The following is a 13,164-nucleotide window of genomic DNA, read 5'->3' on the forward strand; positions in this document are numbered from 1 at the left end:
CCTTCCCTTTTAGTTCCTAAGAGAAAAACATCCAGTCCCACCATTTAATAAGGATTTAGATTTTTTTTTTTCCAAACTGATGCAAAATATTTATTCCAAGTTAGTTATTTTATGCAGTAGTTTTCCCCTTCAACAGACTTGTGATAACCACATCTTTTAAATCTGTAAATATTGTTATCAAAATAATCTTAATCTTTGAAATCTCACAAAAATTTATATTTTACAATCCACCCTAAATATCAAGGCTGCAAGAATAACACATTTCCTATATCCAAATATTTTACAGCTATACCCAAAAAAAGGAAAAAAAAAAAAAAAAAGAAAACCACGTATGCTTGGTTAAGGGCTAACGTTACCTGAGCAGCCAAAAAATAAAATAAAATATCCAAATTATTAGCATTAATTTAATACAATTATAACTTCAATAGTCACTTTGTCATTGACAATGACTGCTTGAGCACAGGGGTGAGTGCCCCAAGGGCTGGTAGTAGAAGCTGTTGCTGCAGACCGCGTCTCCTCTCTGCACTGCCAGCTCCCACCTGTGCGTCGCCCCATAGATACTGTGTCTGTGTGTGTGTGTGTGTATTTAAAAAATCTTTCCCATCACACAAACTTCTATTAAGCAGATAACAGGGAAGAACAACAAAAGCTACACAAGCCAATTGCTCTCTCTTTGGGATATGACTATTTTCCCTTGTGCATGAAGTATTCAACAACATAAGAAAAGGAAAAGAATGATTTCTTCTGTATACTCCCTAAACACACAAGCTGAGTTTACTGGGTCAGATTTTTGAGGACTTATATGCCTACTTCCAGGCATCGTCATCTGATGTTTCACTGCTACTGGTTTCCGTGTCCGAATCCTCAAACTCTGCTTTACGAGTGCTTCTCCAAGGGGAGAACAGGCCGGAACCACGGCTCTGCAAAAAGCCGTTCTTCCCAAAGCCATTTCTTCTCAGCTGTTCCGTCTTCATGTGGAACTCTCTGAGCTCATCCTCTGTGAGGGGGAGGCAATTCTCATCATTTTCAGGATATTCCTGCCATCTCATTGCTTTCAATAATCGATGCTCTGCTTCCAGAGAGTGTAAGAGAACCTCCCCTTCCTCCTCTGCAGGGAGAGTAAGACCATTCTGATGACAGCCTTCCTCTCCATTTTCCTTTGGTTCAGGTGTGCTGTTGTCCTCCAAATCCTCCAGCTTGTCACAGTCTCTGTTCTCTGAGAAGTCTCCATTCCTTTAGAGTCTTCAGGAACTCATTCTTCCTGTCAGTAGTTCGGCGGGTGAGCTTGGTCAGGTGAGAGGAGCTGATCTCAATCGGAGGAGTAGTGCTGGAGGGACTCTCTTTAGGAGAGCTTAAAACTGTGCCCCCAGCCAGTACTACTGGTTTGGTAACAGAGATCCGACTGGAAAAAGCAGACTCCCGGCTAGAGGAAAGGGATCCTGATTTGTGTTCCATTCTGTTAGCTTTCCATGCACTGGGCTTGGAAGGAGGTGGTGCAGGCTTAGGAACCAGGTTCTTATAGACACTTGGAACCATGGTTGATGATTTGTTCCCATTTGCATGGTGAGATCCTGGTGAGGTGAGTGCAGCAGAGAAGGCAGCAGAAGGATCTTCTTTGGAAACTTTTTTGATGACTAGCATTTTGGAGGGTTGCTTGGCACTAGGTGGGTTTTCCCACACTCCAGAAGGGGTCCCAATAGGTCTGCATGGCTGATTCTGTTTGCCAGCTTCTGGATTCAAAGAAGGAAAATCTTCCTCTTCAAATTGTAATTTTTCCACCTTGTCTTCTTTCTTTTCTTCCCTAATCTCTGTAGGTGGCTTTTCTTGAAAGGCACAGCCTTTCTGGGAATGGAAGCTGCCATTCCAGTGGCGATGGTTCCCTGTGCCACCCCCACTACGCTGGCTCATGCCATCATGACCTCGGGAAGAGCCATGCCAACCAAATAGGTTCCCTGTGATTCCAGCATATGCTCCCTTAGAGACACCAGAGTCCACAGAGTCGTGGCGAAACAGGGAGGGCTGGTGCCAGGAATCTCCTGCAGTTCGCAGAGGTCCATTGTTAAAAAAGCCATCAGAGGAATTATGTCGATGATGGCTTACTCCAAACCTACGATCTCTTCGGGGTAGGTGCTCTCCGTGTTTTTCGAAGGTGGCTGTAGGTGACTTAGCTGACTGTGGTGTTGAGAAAATTAGCCAAGCAGAAACAAAGTCATGCTGCACCATTTAGGTCCAGTGTCTCTTTTCAGCAAGGTGAGGCATCCAACCTCATGGCCAGGATCCCAGAGTGTAACCTCTGTGGTCCTGTTTCCCGAACTCCTTGAGTCTGCCAGCTGGATTTCCTACGAGGTTCTCTTGTTAAAAGGGTGCTTAAATAGGCTGGCCAGCAGCACGCCTTGTGATAAAGCACAAGGAAGCCAGGCTCTGTCTGTATCACTCTTTCAAGTCTCCTCAATTGCTCATCGTAAACTATCTAGTTCCTGACACGTTTCCAAAAAGGGGAAGGGGAAAGGGGAAGGGGAACATAAAAAGTATTTGTTACATTTAAAAAATGGGGGGAAGGGGAAAGAGCTATGTCTATGTTCACCTCATTCAACTTCCTTGAGTGATGGCACTATGATGCTGTTTAAATAGATAATACATGGACATTTGCACATTGAGTGCAAACACTGTTCATAACAAGGTCATAACTGGAAAGAGGTAAACTCATGTGTGGGCGAATGCCATCAAAGCCACAGATCAAAAATATAGCATTAGAGAGCAATAAAAGATCTTCTGAGCAGTCAATTCCAGCGGCAAAACATCCACATAACAAAGCCCTTAATTTATAAATCTCATTATTCCTACAGAGCTGCTAAAAAGTGTGCGGATATGTATTTATATCTGTTTTATTCTTCAGAATCTAAGGGACATAGGAAATCTGGTTTGTTTTTAATCAGACAGGAACTTAGTATGTTTTCCTCCAAAGAATAGCAGCTTTCAGGGCAAATTTCTTGGGTTATATAAAGCTCCCAAATGTATCTTCTATTTCTTTGGTTTTCACTATTTAAATTCACAGCAAAATTAAAACAAGTAGAAATAAAGAAGTCAAGGAGTAAACAGTTCCAAAGTGAGGTCGTCTTCTCTTCAGTCTTCTCTATTTCACTTGTTCCGCCTCCTCCTGAAGACTGAATTGAACTGGAAGGTGATACGAGGAGTCTTCTACTGCTTTAGTAGAGTAGTCATTTATTATTTTGGATCCATTTCCATCATTATTCAATCACTTAAAAGGCCACAGGAATCTATCACTGGCAGCAGTGGGGCTACAGCTAGGGGCCAGAGGCAGCGTCTAAGGGCGCGTCCCCAGCTTCCTGATCCCGCAGAGGTGGAGAGCCCACAACCATAACAAAGCTCTTCCCCAGGATTTAGATTTTCCTCTCACTGAGGAAAAATGGGAATTTTTCATCAGAAGTCCTTCTGGGCATCAGACTTAGCAGGTCCTCAAATTTTATCCAAGATCTCACAGTCATGAAGAAAAAAAGTGCATGAAACTCCTTTTAGTCTGTAATTATTTTCTTCCCTTGCTTCACTTTTATGAAGTTTGACATATAAGGCAATCAGTGCCTCCACATGCTCCCATGAAAAAATCAAAAGAAATTATGTAGATAGATGTGTTTGTGACTTATATGTACACAAACTTGCATTATTTGAATTTTTTGGCAGGAAGTAAATATTTGAAACCATGTGCTGAAATGGAAATCCAAAAGGACTATTTTAGCAATGAGATGTTCATTTTATTAGGTCCAGCAAATGATAGCCTGGAAGAGGTCACTATTTACAAAATCTTTCAAGTTCTCAAGTTTTGAGGTTAGACTCAAAGTCCTCAAAGAATTTTACTGTTGAACATTATTTGTCTACATGGTATGGACACCTTTCCTCTTCATCACACATGTCTGTAAGGGGGTTCTCATGCCTGACTGTTCATAAAGGCAGAGATGGTATTAAAATGTGGAGATCCAATGCCACCACATCAAAAATTATGATTTCATAGGTCAGAGGTAGTGCCCAGTAATGAATTTTTTTTTTAAACAATTAATCCCTGGTGATACTGGACCAAACCAAACCCACATCCTGTCTATTTCTCAAGGGCTTCCCTCAGCCTCAGGAAAATTTATGATAATTCTAGATAATAGTTCCTTAGTTTGTTTTGGATGTTAATCAGTGTTATAAAATAGGATTTAGGCTCGGATAAGCTTGGGAACACACTATTACTCATTATGTTTATAATGATTTAATTGTAGACTTGCTCTTAGCATCCATTACCCCCATCAATATTTACAATACTGAATAATTCACTATTTTCTTGTTCCGTGTATAGCCTCTTCTCTCCAATTGGATTTGTAAGATCCTAGAGACAGATGTCTATTTCAGGCAGAAACTTTGTAACTGATACTTAAGAAAGGCAAAGATATTGACATACAGATTTTAGCTGAGTAACACCACCATGGAATTAGCTGGAAAAGGGAAGCATGATGCTCAAAAGTTTTATTATGTTCCCAGGTTCAGTTTTCTCCCATTTCCTGAATATGACTTCTAAAAAATTTCCAGAGAAAATCCTACACTTGAACAACCAAAAACTCAGAGCAGGCCTCTCCACATAAGGTTAAGGAATATAAGCTACTGCATAGTGGACAAGAGAAAGGGGAGGGCCTAGATAAACAGCACAGTATCAAATACCACTTTGCTAGAATAACTTTTCTCGCATTTGCAGCATTATGCTTTTGGGCACTTAGAGGCACATGAATATAATGAAGAGTTTAAAGAGAAAAATAGGCTAATATGTAGATTTAAATTCATGTACACCTGTGCCTAAAAATTGAAGTGATATTTATATTCTTAATGTAGATTGATGAACTTTAGATCAGAGAATCTTCTAAAGCTATATGTAATATTCTGCCAATTTTGGGGTCATCAGCTTCACAAAAGGATCCAGAACCAAAAAGGAATTTATCCCTCTCTGGTCTAAATAATCTATTTTGGGTCATATAATCATGAAGCTTACAAAACTAAGATTGACCTTTTTTTAAAATTTTCCCCCAAACACTAATATAGGAGGTTTAATAGAGAGGCACTATTTACAGATGTGAAGCTGTGAGGTCTTTGCTGGTCTCTTGGAACCAGATGTTTACATATTTACTTAAAGTGACCCACTGAATAATCATGGTTACAAGTTGAACAGCACACATTCTTTCAGTTTTATAAATACCAGGAAGTTTATAAACTCAGTGAAAAACTAGCATTTCTGGTAACTGACCTCAAACTATATTTGCTAAGATAATATAAACCATTGTCCGGAATCAATATAGCCATTTTCTCCAGCAAACATTGGGCAGCATTTCCCAAGACAAAGAAAGTCTTCTGCATACCCCCTCCTTATTTTTTTAAGGACTGCAAGTAAATGTTATAATTCATACAGTATTTCTTTCAGGCCAATGAATACTTAGAACTGGAATTCGAATGTTTAAAGCAATGTGGTATGATCAACAGATGTAAGAGTAAAGTTAGAGCAATTTTGCCTTGTGATTTTCATAACACAGATCACCCGTGTATTTATCTTTCCTTCCAGTAACTTGGTTTGAGGTTTGCAGTTAAGTACATTTTTACTGCTATAAAACATCAACTAAACATACTGACAAGATTCGTTCAATGGAATTACCTTTTATATATTGTTATCTGAGGAAAAAATATCCCAGAATTAGGTGAAATTTGATAGCTCGCATATTGTACCAGCATTCCAACAAAATGATGACGGCCCCTTTCCTCAAGCATGGATTTATGGTGATTGCTTTTCTTATGGTGATTTATTTCTATATACTGCAACTAACCTTCATGCCAACAACACAAAAAGACAAGCCAATGGGTGGAAGTATACATTTATTCTATGACAACAGAATATTTTACTCCTACTAGTGCTGATAAATTATTTCTTCGCTTAGGCACAAAATGTATGCCAAGGTAATCTTAAAGGAAACAATATAGCAGAAAGGAGCATGAACTTCGAAATAAGAGTTGTTCGTTTATTTCTTACTTGGGTATTTATTATGGACCCATTTTGTGCTGGGGACTGAGAATACAACAGGAAACAGGTACAGTCTCTGCTGCCTAGAACATTACAGCTTCCACTCCTGGGGTGCTTTGGAGTACTTTTTATTTGCTATTTGCCAAGCTATTTGCCAAGCCTCAGTTGCTTTATCTGTAAAGGAGGGGATATCATTCATCTCTGAGTGTTTCCATGAATATTTATGAAAAGGTATCTGGTTCATTATCTAACAAAGTAACACTTAGATCTGGATTGTTATTAAATAGCTACTTTGTGGTTTTGAAGTGATAGACAAGCCATGTGGCAGATCAGAGTACACATTTCAAATTCTTGAAAGAGTACAACAGCCCTATGTGGTTTCAAATTGTTCTATAGTCTAATGAGGATATTTTATCTTGCTAAACAGTCTAACCCCAGATGTCCAGCACAGTAAAAAATGCAAGAGCGCTGAAGGGTTACTTTGAACACAGACCAAAACTACAACTTAGGAATGTGTGAAACTGTGGCTAGAATCAAACTCAGGGGTGGCAAGCAAAAGAAGACTCAATTATGAAGTTTGTTCTGGGAATAACTAACTCCCTGTTAAGAGCAAGATGTTTCTATCTCTGCATGAGGATCACCTCTGACGCTGAACTCTAACTGAAGACTTGGTTGGGTGGCTCCCAGTCTTCTCTGGCACTTAAATATCAACTTCTACCTCCCTTGTCAATGAACTGCAGCTTTGGAAAGATCATGTCTGGAGTACTGGAGGAGCACAGGCACACAGAAGACATTGCATGAGTGTTTGCTATTAGTACTGTGTCTGTTTCTGAGTTTAATTTCTCCGTGATTAAATAAAGATCTATATAATGAACTTCTATCATGAGAACACAGAACATTACCACATCACCTTAATAACATTTTAGCTAAAAATCCAAGAAACTCAAGGGGCTAGTGATCCTTTGCAGCTTTATCCTGGTAAGTTAAGTGAAGGCTTCTCAGAACACTGGAGCGGCTGAAGAAATTTCAGAATCCTAGCATGGATCTTTATAGGTCCAGGAAAACCAAGCTCAGAACTACTGGGTTTATCTTCAACCCTTCTGAGAACATTTTAAGTAGCCTTGTATGAAGTACAGATTAAGGACTTGTAAAAATTTGATCACTACTATTGTCTTAATGTTTAAAAAAGAAAAATCAATACTTCCTGTAGTGGGTACTATTTGTAGCCTGGGCCACAGAGATTCCCTAGCTCTGTACCTTGTCTGTAGCGCTTGGCACCAGGTTTTTGACTTAAGTTACCTAAAATTGGGTCCCTGGCCTTTGTTAGTTGAAACATGGATAGCCACTTCTTTCTTTTCAGAATTCAGGTACTGTGATACTGAGAGACTGTAGGTCTGGTGAGACCAGGGCTTTTGAGAAAGGTCCATGATTTCACCTTCACGTCCCCAGAGCCCAGTCTGAATCCTCGCAATAAATCCCCCTTTTTAGTCAAAGTATCTCAAATTGGTTTTTGTTACTTACAAACAATAGACACTTAGATACACAACAGGTGAAATGCTAATTGGATAAAAAATCCAGATTATGATAGTTTGGAAAATATTAGATTGATCAGGGTTTCTATGGAGAATTTGAAAGAAACTTGTGACAGCTCTCATTTCCAGGGCTCCAGGATGTAGGAGCAGGGGCTCGGTTTGGGCTGGTGATCACACTCTGATGAATCCAGTGTGTGGAACTGAGTACCACCTGTCTTAAGTATCTATTTCTATCAGCTCTTTGACACAAGCCGAAGAAGGCTTCCAGTTTAGGGTGGAGTGGTATCTGAACCCCGTCCCCGGTAGTAGTATGCATGTATACACACACACACACACACACACACACACACACACGCCCCACACTTGTCTGAAAGATGGGAGTATGGCATATCTTACATAAGCCATTTTTCAGCGAGGGATGTCAGAGACTCTGGAGAGAACTCAAGAGAAAGGGAGAGGATATCGGAGTTAGGTAGTGCTGAGTCCGAATATCAGATGGGAAGGGGCGGTTGAGGAATACGACAGTCTGGTGGTACTCCACTCAACAGCCCTATAGCATGGTTATCCCATGAAGAGGCAACAGTGGACAGAGTCACAGGGCTGTGTAGTGCTTGTACTCCAAGCTGACTTGTACTGGGAGGGATTCCAAATCTCAATCTTATCTGAGTCCCTTTGGCCTGATGAGTCTACAGCAACCGACTCTGATACCCAGGCTTGGGCTAGCACCGGGAGGGGGTGTAAATGGGTGATAATCCTAGCTCCGCCCTTCTGAAGATGGCTCAGCCACAAGAAACCACATCATCCCAGGGCAGAAACAGGGATGCAGTAGGAACCAAGCTCCCCCACCCAGGCTTTGGAGCAGCTTGTAGAGACAAACAGCACGGATTAACAACTGGGCTGCAGTTTCATGTCCTACAGCGTCTGGCAGCCTCAGAAGAGTGATCAGTTTGATTTAAGAGACATACATTTCTAGCCACAGCTGACTGACAGTCCTGTCACTGAGGTAGCAGGGAGAATTTTGTCAGAGACTAAAATCAGCATGTAAATCAACACAGCTTTCCATGTCACAAAGCACAGAGAAACACAGAGAATAGATCATCTGATGTGCCAGTGTAGCACAGTATCTTAAATACAAGAAGCAAGATAAAGATCTGTTAAGATCTGTTTTGGGAAACAAACTGGGGAGTACAAACCCTCACAAGGCTATGAAAATTTCTTCTAGAAGGCCAGAGAGAGGTTTCAGCCCTTGTGGACACTGAAAAGTTAGGATGTCCAAAGCCTTCTCCCAAAAAAGTAACCTCGTTTTAAAGATTAGTTCTTTCACTAGGCACAATTCACTTTCCAGTAGGATGTTGAGGATTTTAATAGACAAACGTGATCTGAAGTTTGGTTTGGTACGTGAATAAAGTCTGAAGAGAGAAAATTGGTTAAGTAGCCTGTCTGCAGAGGACACTTAGCCATATTTTCTTATTTCAAGTATGTATGGATGACCCTAATGAGTTATTTATTCCGTGTAATCAGTTCATGACTCTGCTTCAGAAAAGGGGGGGGGGTGGCCGGAAGCCTCTGCTCTGGCTATTAGGTTTGTGGAACTTGGCAAATAATATATTGTGTGTAACAATACATAGACAGTAAGGGCTCTGGGAAGTTTATAGGCAGCTTGAGAATATTTTATCTACTATTTTTAAGTCACCCAGATTTATAATTGCAGTTTCCATCATAAGCATTTGACACAATGAACATTTTGAAAGTGCTTCCTACTCTCCTAATGGCTTCATTCAGTTTTTCTTTATTTCTGAGCGAAGATTGATTTTACAGTATCCTGGCAAGTGGAAGGCTACTTTAGTCTTCTATATTAAATTAACTCCTGTATGCATCTCCAATTTATAGCTGCATTCCATTGCTATTTACTGTCCGCTTCTCTCTCCTAGCAGGAAACAAGGCTGAAGTTCAAACGCTCTAATAATTGTTAGATGCGACCCAAAAATGAATTTTAATCCTGATTTTATATAAGCCCTAAATTAAAGTAACAGATTTCAAAAGTATTTTCAAAATTTCAAAGCTAAAGTTCTTGTCTAGAAATGATTTAGGAAATGGTCATATTCGCAATATCCCTAAGTTTGAATTCTGATCGTAAGTACACCTAATTATACATAAATGAGATGTGTCAAGATAGGTGCTGGGACATAAACGTTGTCCATGATCTCTTTACCCACCTCCAACCTCTCGAAGATACACAGGATTATCCCACTGACAAAGTGTTAAGTTCATACCAAAACAGAAGGGAAAATGATTGAAAAAGAAGGCTTGCTTTGAATGAGGAGCAATGTCAAGGGCGTTGGCATAGCAATCCTGAAGGGAAGCAAAGGGCATTCAGGTGGTGACAGCTTCCCAGAGATCTCAGAGTATTTCTTTGAAATCTAATAGGAAGCCTTAACCTAAAACCTGCCTTGAATCCCTGTTCACATTTAAAGCTTAGACCCAGTGTCTTCCTAAGCTCTCTCAATTGTTTAATTGGCAAAAGGGGCAATTCACTGACAAGGGTTACTGGAAATACCTTATAGAAACAGAAGAGCCTTACTCAATTGGTGACACATGTTAAATATTTAATATGCGTCCAGCACTATCAGGATCCTGTTTCTACTCTGAATGAGTATGGCAGCATTTGGAAATTTAAAAACACATACATTTTAAATGCCCAGAGTAAACCAAGCCATTGAAAGAACTAAGCAGCTATTATTGCAGGCTTGGAATATCAGAAAGGCACTCCTCTGGATTAGAGCTTCTTTAATTCATCAAAAAAGGACACTACATTTTGGCCCCTAAAAACAAAAGATGTGGATATTTTCTTGATTTCAAAAAGATGGTAACCTCGAATCATTTGACGGACTCCTCTCAATCTTGCTTGTCTCTTGAACCAACCCCAGCAGCATCAGCACCACCAGAGTGGGGGCGGGAGAGGGGGGGACATACCAGAAATGCCTGTTTGAAAATCCAGGGCCCCAGCCCAGCCCCACTAAATTGGAATCTGCATTTTCACAAGATTCTAGGTGATTTCTATGCCCATCATTTTTGAGAAGCTTGGTTATACACTTTTCCCATGATTCATTTCTATAAAATCTAGATTTCTTCAACTCCTTAAAAAGTATATACTTGACTGCTGCCTTTGCTGTCAGTGAAAACTAGCCCCTCTCTGCAAAATTTCAAGTGAGTAAAGGAAAGATAAATTGGCAGCTTTTAAACAGATTTCCCACCATGCCCCCTTTTTCCAGAGTATTCTCACCACGTGCCCATGGCAGCTGTGTTTACCTCCGTGATTAGACAGTACAATAAATGCACCCAGTGATAAACTAAGTTGATTTAATTAAATGCCTGATTGCATATACATGTTAAAACAGTCGGTTATTTCACCAAAACAATGGAAAATGTCTTCTGTCTACAAAAAATGCAAAGTATGGCCAAGTAGATACAATGCAACAGTGACTAATTCTTTAAGATATCTATAGAAAAGAAGATGGGTTTCCAGATTTGTCCTTCAACATGTTGAAGTCTCGTTTCTAGGGAAAGGACACCTCTGTGTAATTACAAATCCTTAGTTTGCTCAAACCAGTGGACACTTTGATCTTCCTAGGGATTTGTAAAGAAACTGGATGTTAGAGGAGAGTGATGGGGGAAGTTATTAATCACCAATGAGATCTATGTATCTTAAATCTGCGGCACTGGGCTCTGGCAGCAGATTGAAGGGAAACTGGATTTCTTAGGGCATTCTCCTACTATCCTTGCCTAAAAGATAGCAAATGCTCCAAGAACCCAAAATGAGAAAGTGGACAAATGATACTAAGTCAGCAGCATAGCAAAGAAACCTTCCACAAATGGTAGAGTTTGGGACCTGAAGAGTAAGGCTTGATCTATCCCCACACAGGACTCTGCAGCCTTTGCTGAGGAGAGGAAAACAAACATACACGAAACCAAAGACAACTCAGACCACAAGTCAAAAAAAAAAAAAAAAAAGAAATATTCCCTATTCCTTCCAATTCTTCTCCTTGTCCCCTTTCTTCTGGAAAGTTCTTTCTTTGGTCTTTGAAGGGAGAAATTAAGAGAAACAGCCTGCAACAGAGGGAACAGCAGGGACTTTGAGGTCAAGCAAATCCGAGTTTGGATTTAATTGTCTCAAGTGTGTTTTCAATCCAAGTTGCACAGATGAGTGAATGAGCAGCTGCACAAGGACGAGGGAGGGGCGTGCTGGAAAGAAGTGTCATGAAATGAAGGAGAATGATACCCAATTAGGGCATCATTTTGCTTTTATATGACTGGAATTTTGCACTTTAATCCTTATCATTTTATCCCTCAATACAAACATATCAGTTACATGTTCTTTATAGAAGAGTGAATGGTTTCAAAAGCACAATAATATTAGGGGGAAAAAAAGAAGCATGTGTGGTAGTGCAAGTGAAAATTCTTGGTCGACCCACTCCCAAGAATAATCATTATTGACCATATGGTATAGACACTAATATTTTTGCTGTTTTACAGTTTAAAACTTTAAGTTTTTTATATATGCAGAATAATCATCATCATTCTAGTAGGGTGAATAATGGCTCGCAAAATACATAGATGTTCTAGAATGTGTATTCCCTTGTATGACAAAAAAGAAAAGAGAGCATTACAAATTTATTAAGAATATCAAGACAAGAGATTGCACTGGGTTATCTGGAAGAGCCTAAAGATGCAAACACATGTCCTTAAAGAAGCAAGAGATTTGACAAGGCAGTGTGACCATGGAGAAAGTTTGGAATGAGGTAGCCACAGTCATCAGAAGCTAAAGGGAATGGACAGATTCTCCCCTCTAGCTGTCAGAGGAAATGTTGCCCTGTTGACACTTTGATTTCAACCTCATTGGCATACTATTAGAAGCAGGCTTTGGGACCCAATCTCTCACACTAGAAGACAAAGAGAAGGGTGTGCATCTTTTTTTTTTTTTTTCTTTCCTGAAGACTTATATGTATACCCTCCAAGCTAGCATACTTTGATTCAGTCCCTGGGTCCATCATTTTCTAGAATATTTAATCTATTCTTAGTATTAGCCAATTCTTCACAGCAAAATATATTAAGACTTAATCAATCCCAGTTAGCATAATTAAGAAAGTAATGTGCCTGGGTGGCTCAGTCAGTTGAGCAGCTCTTGGTTTCAGCTCAAGTCATGATCTCGCAGTTGTGGGATCAAGCCCCCACTCAGCGCAGAATCTGCCTCAGATTTTGTCTCACTCTCTCTCCACCCCTCCCCACTTGTGTGCTCACTTGCTCTAAAATGAGTAAGATCTTAGAAAAATAAATCTATCTGGAAACTCACACCAGGGTTTTAAGAATTATGCTTTTGTACTATGAATATTTGAAAAAATAAAAATTTGGGCTGGAAGAAGAATTGTGTTTTTAGTATTTTTTAAAAGGTAGTTTGGCTAAGGAAAATTCACCTAGGTAAAATCATGACTTATTCTTCTAAGGGTCAGAAACACAGAACTTGCAAAATCTTAGGGAAACCATCCAGGTCTATGCTAATTGCCTCTCCCACATAAACAA

The 13,164-nt window shown here is 39.9% G+C and overlaps 1 pseudogene; it reads right to left on the bottom strand.

Annotated features, from left to right (window-relative positions):
• Window positions 1-355: 355 nt before the first annotated feature.
• Window positions 356-3,389, bottom strand: LOC131826744 (vasculin-like protein 1; annotated as a pseudogene).
• Window positions 3,390-13,164: the final 9,775 nt, after the last annotated feature.

The sequence above is a fragment of the Mustela lutreola genome, chromosome 3 (assembly GCF_030435805.1).
Source record: "Mustela lutreola isolate mMusLut2 chromosome 3, mMusLut2.pri, whole genome shotgun sequence".
In the NCBI taxonomy this organism is placed as follows: domain Eukaryota; kingdom Metazoa; phylum Chordata; class Mammalia; order Carnivora; family Mustelidae; genus Mustela; species Mustela lutreola.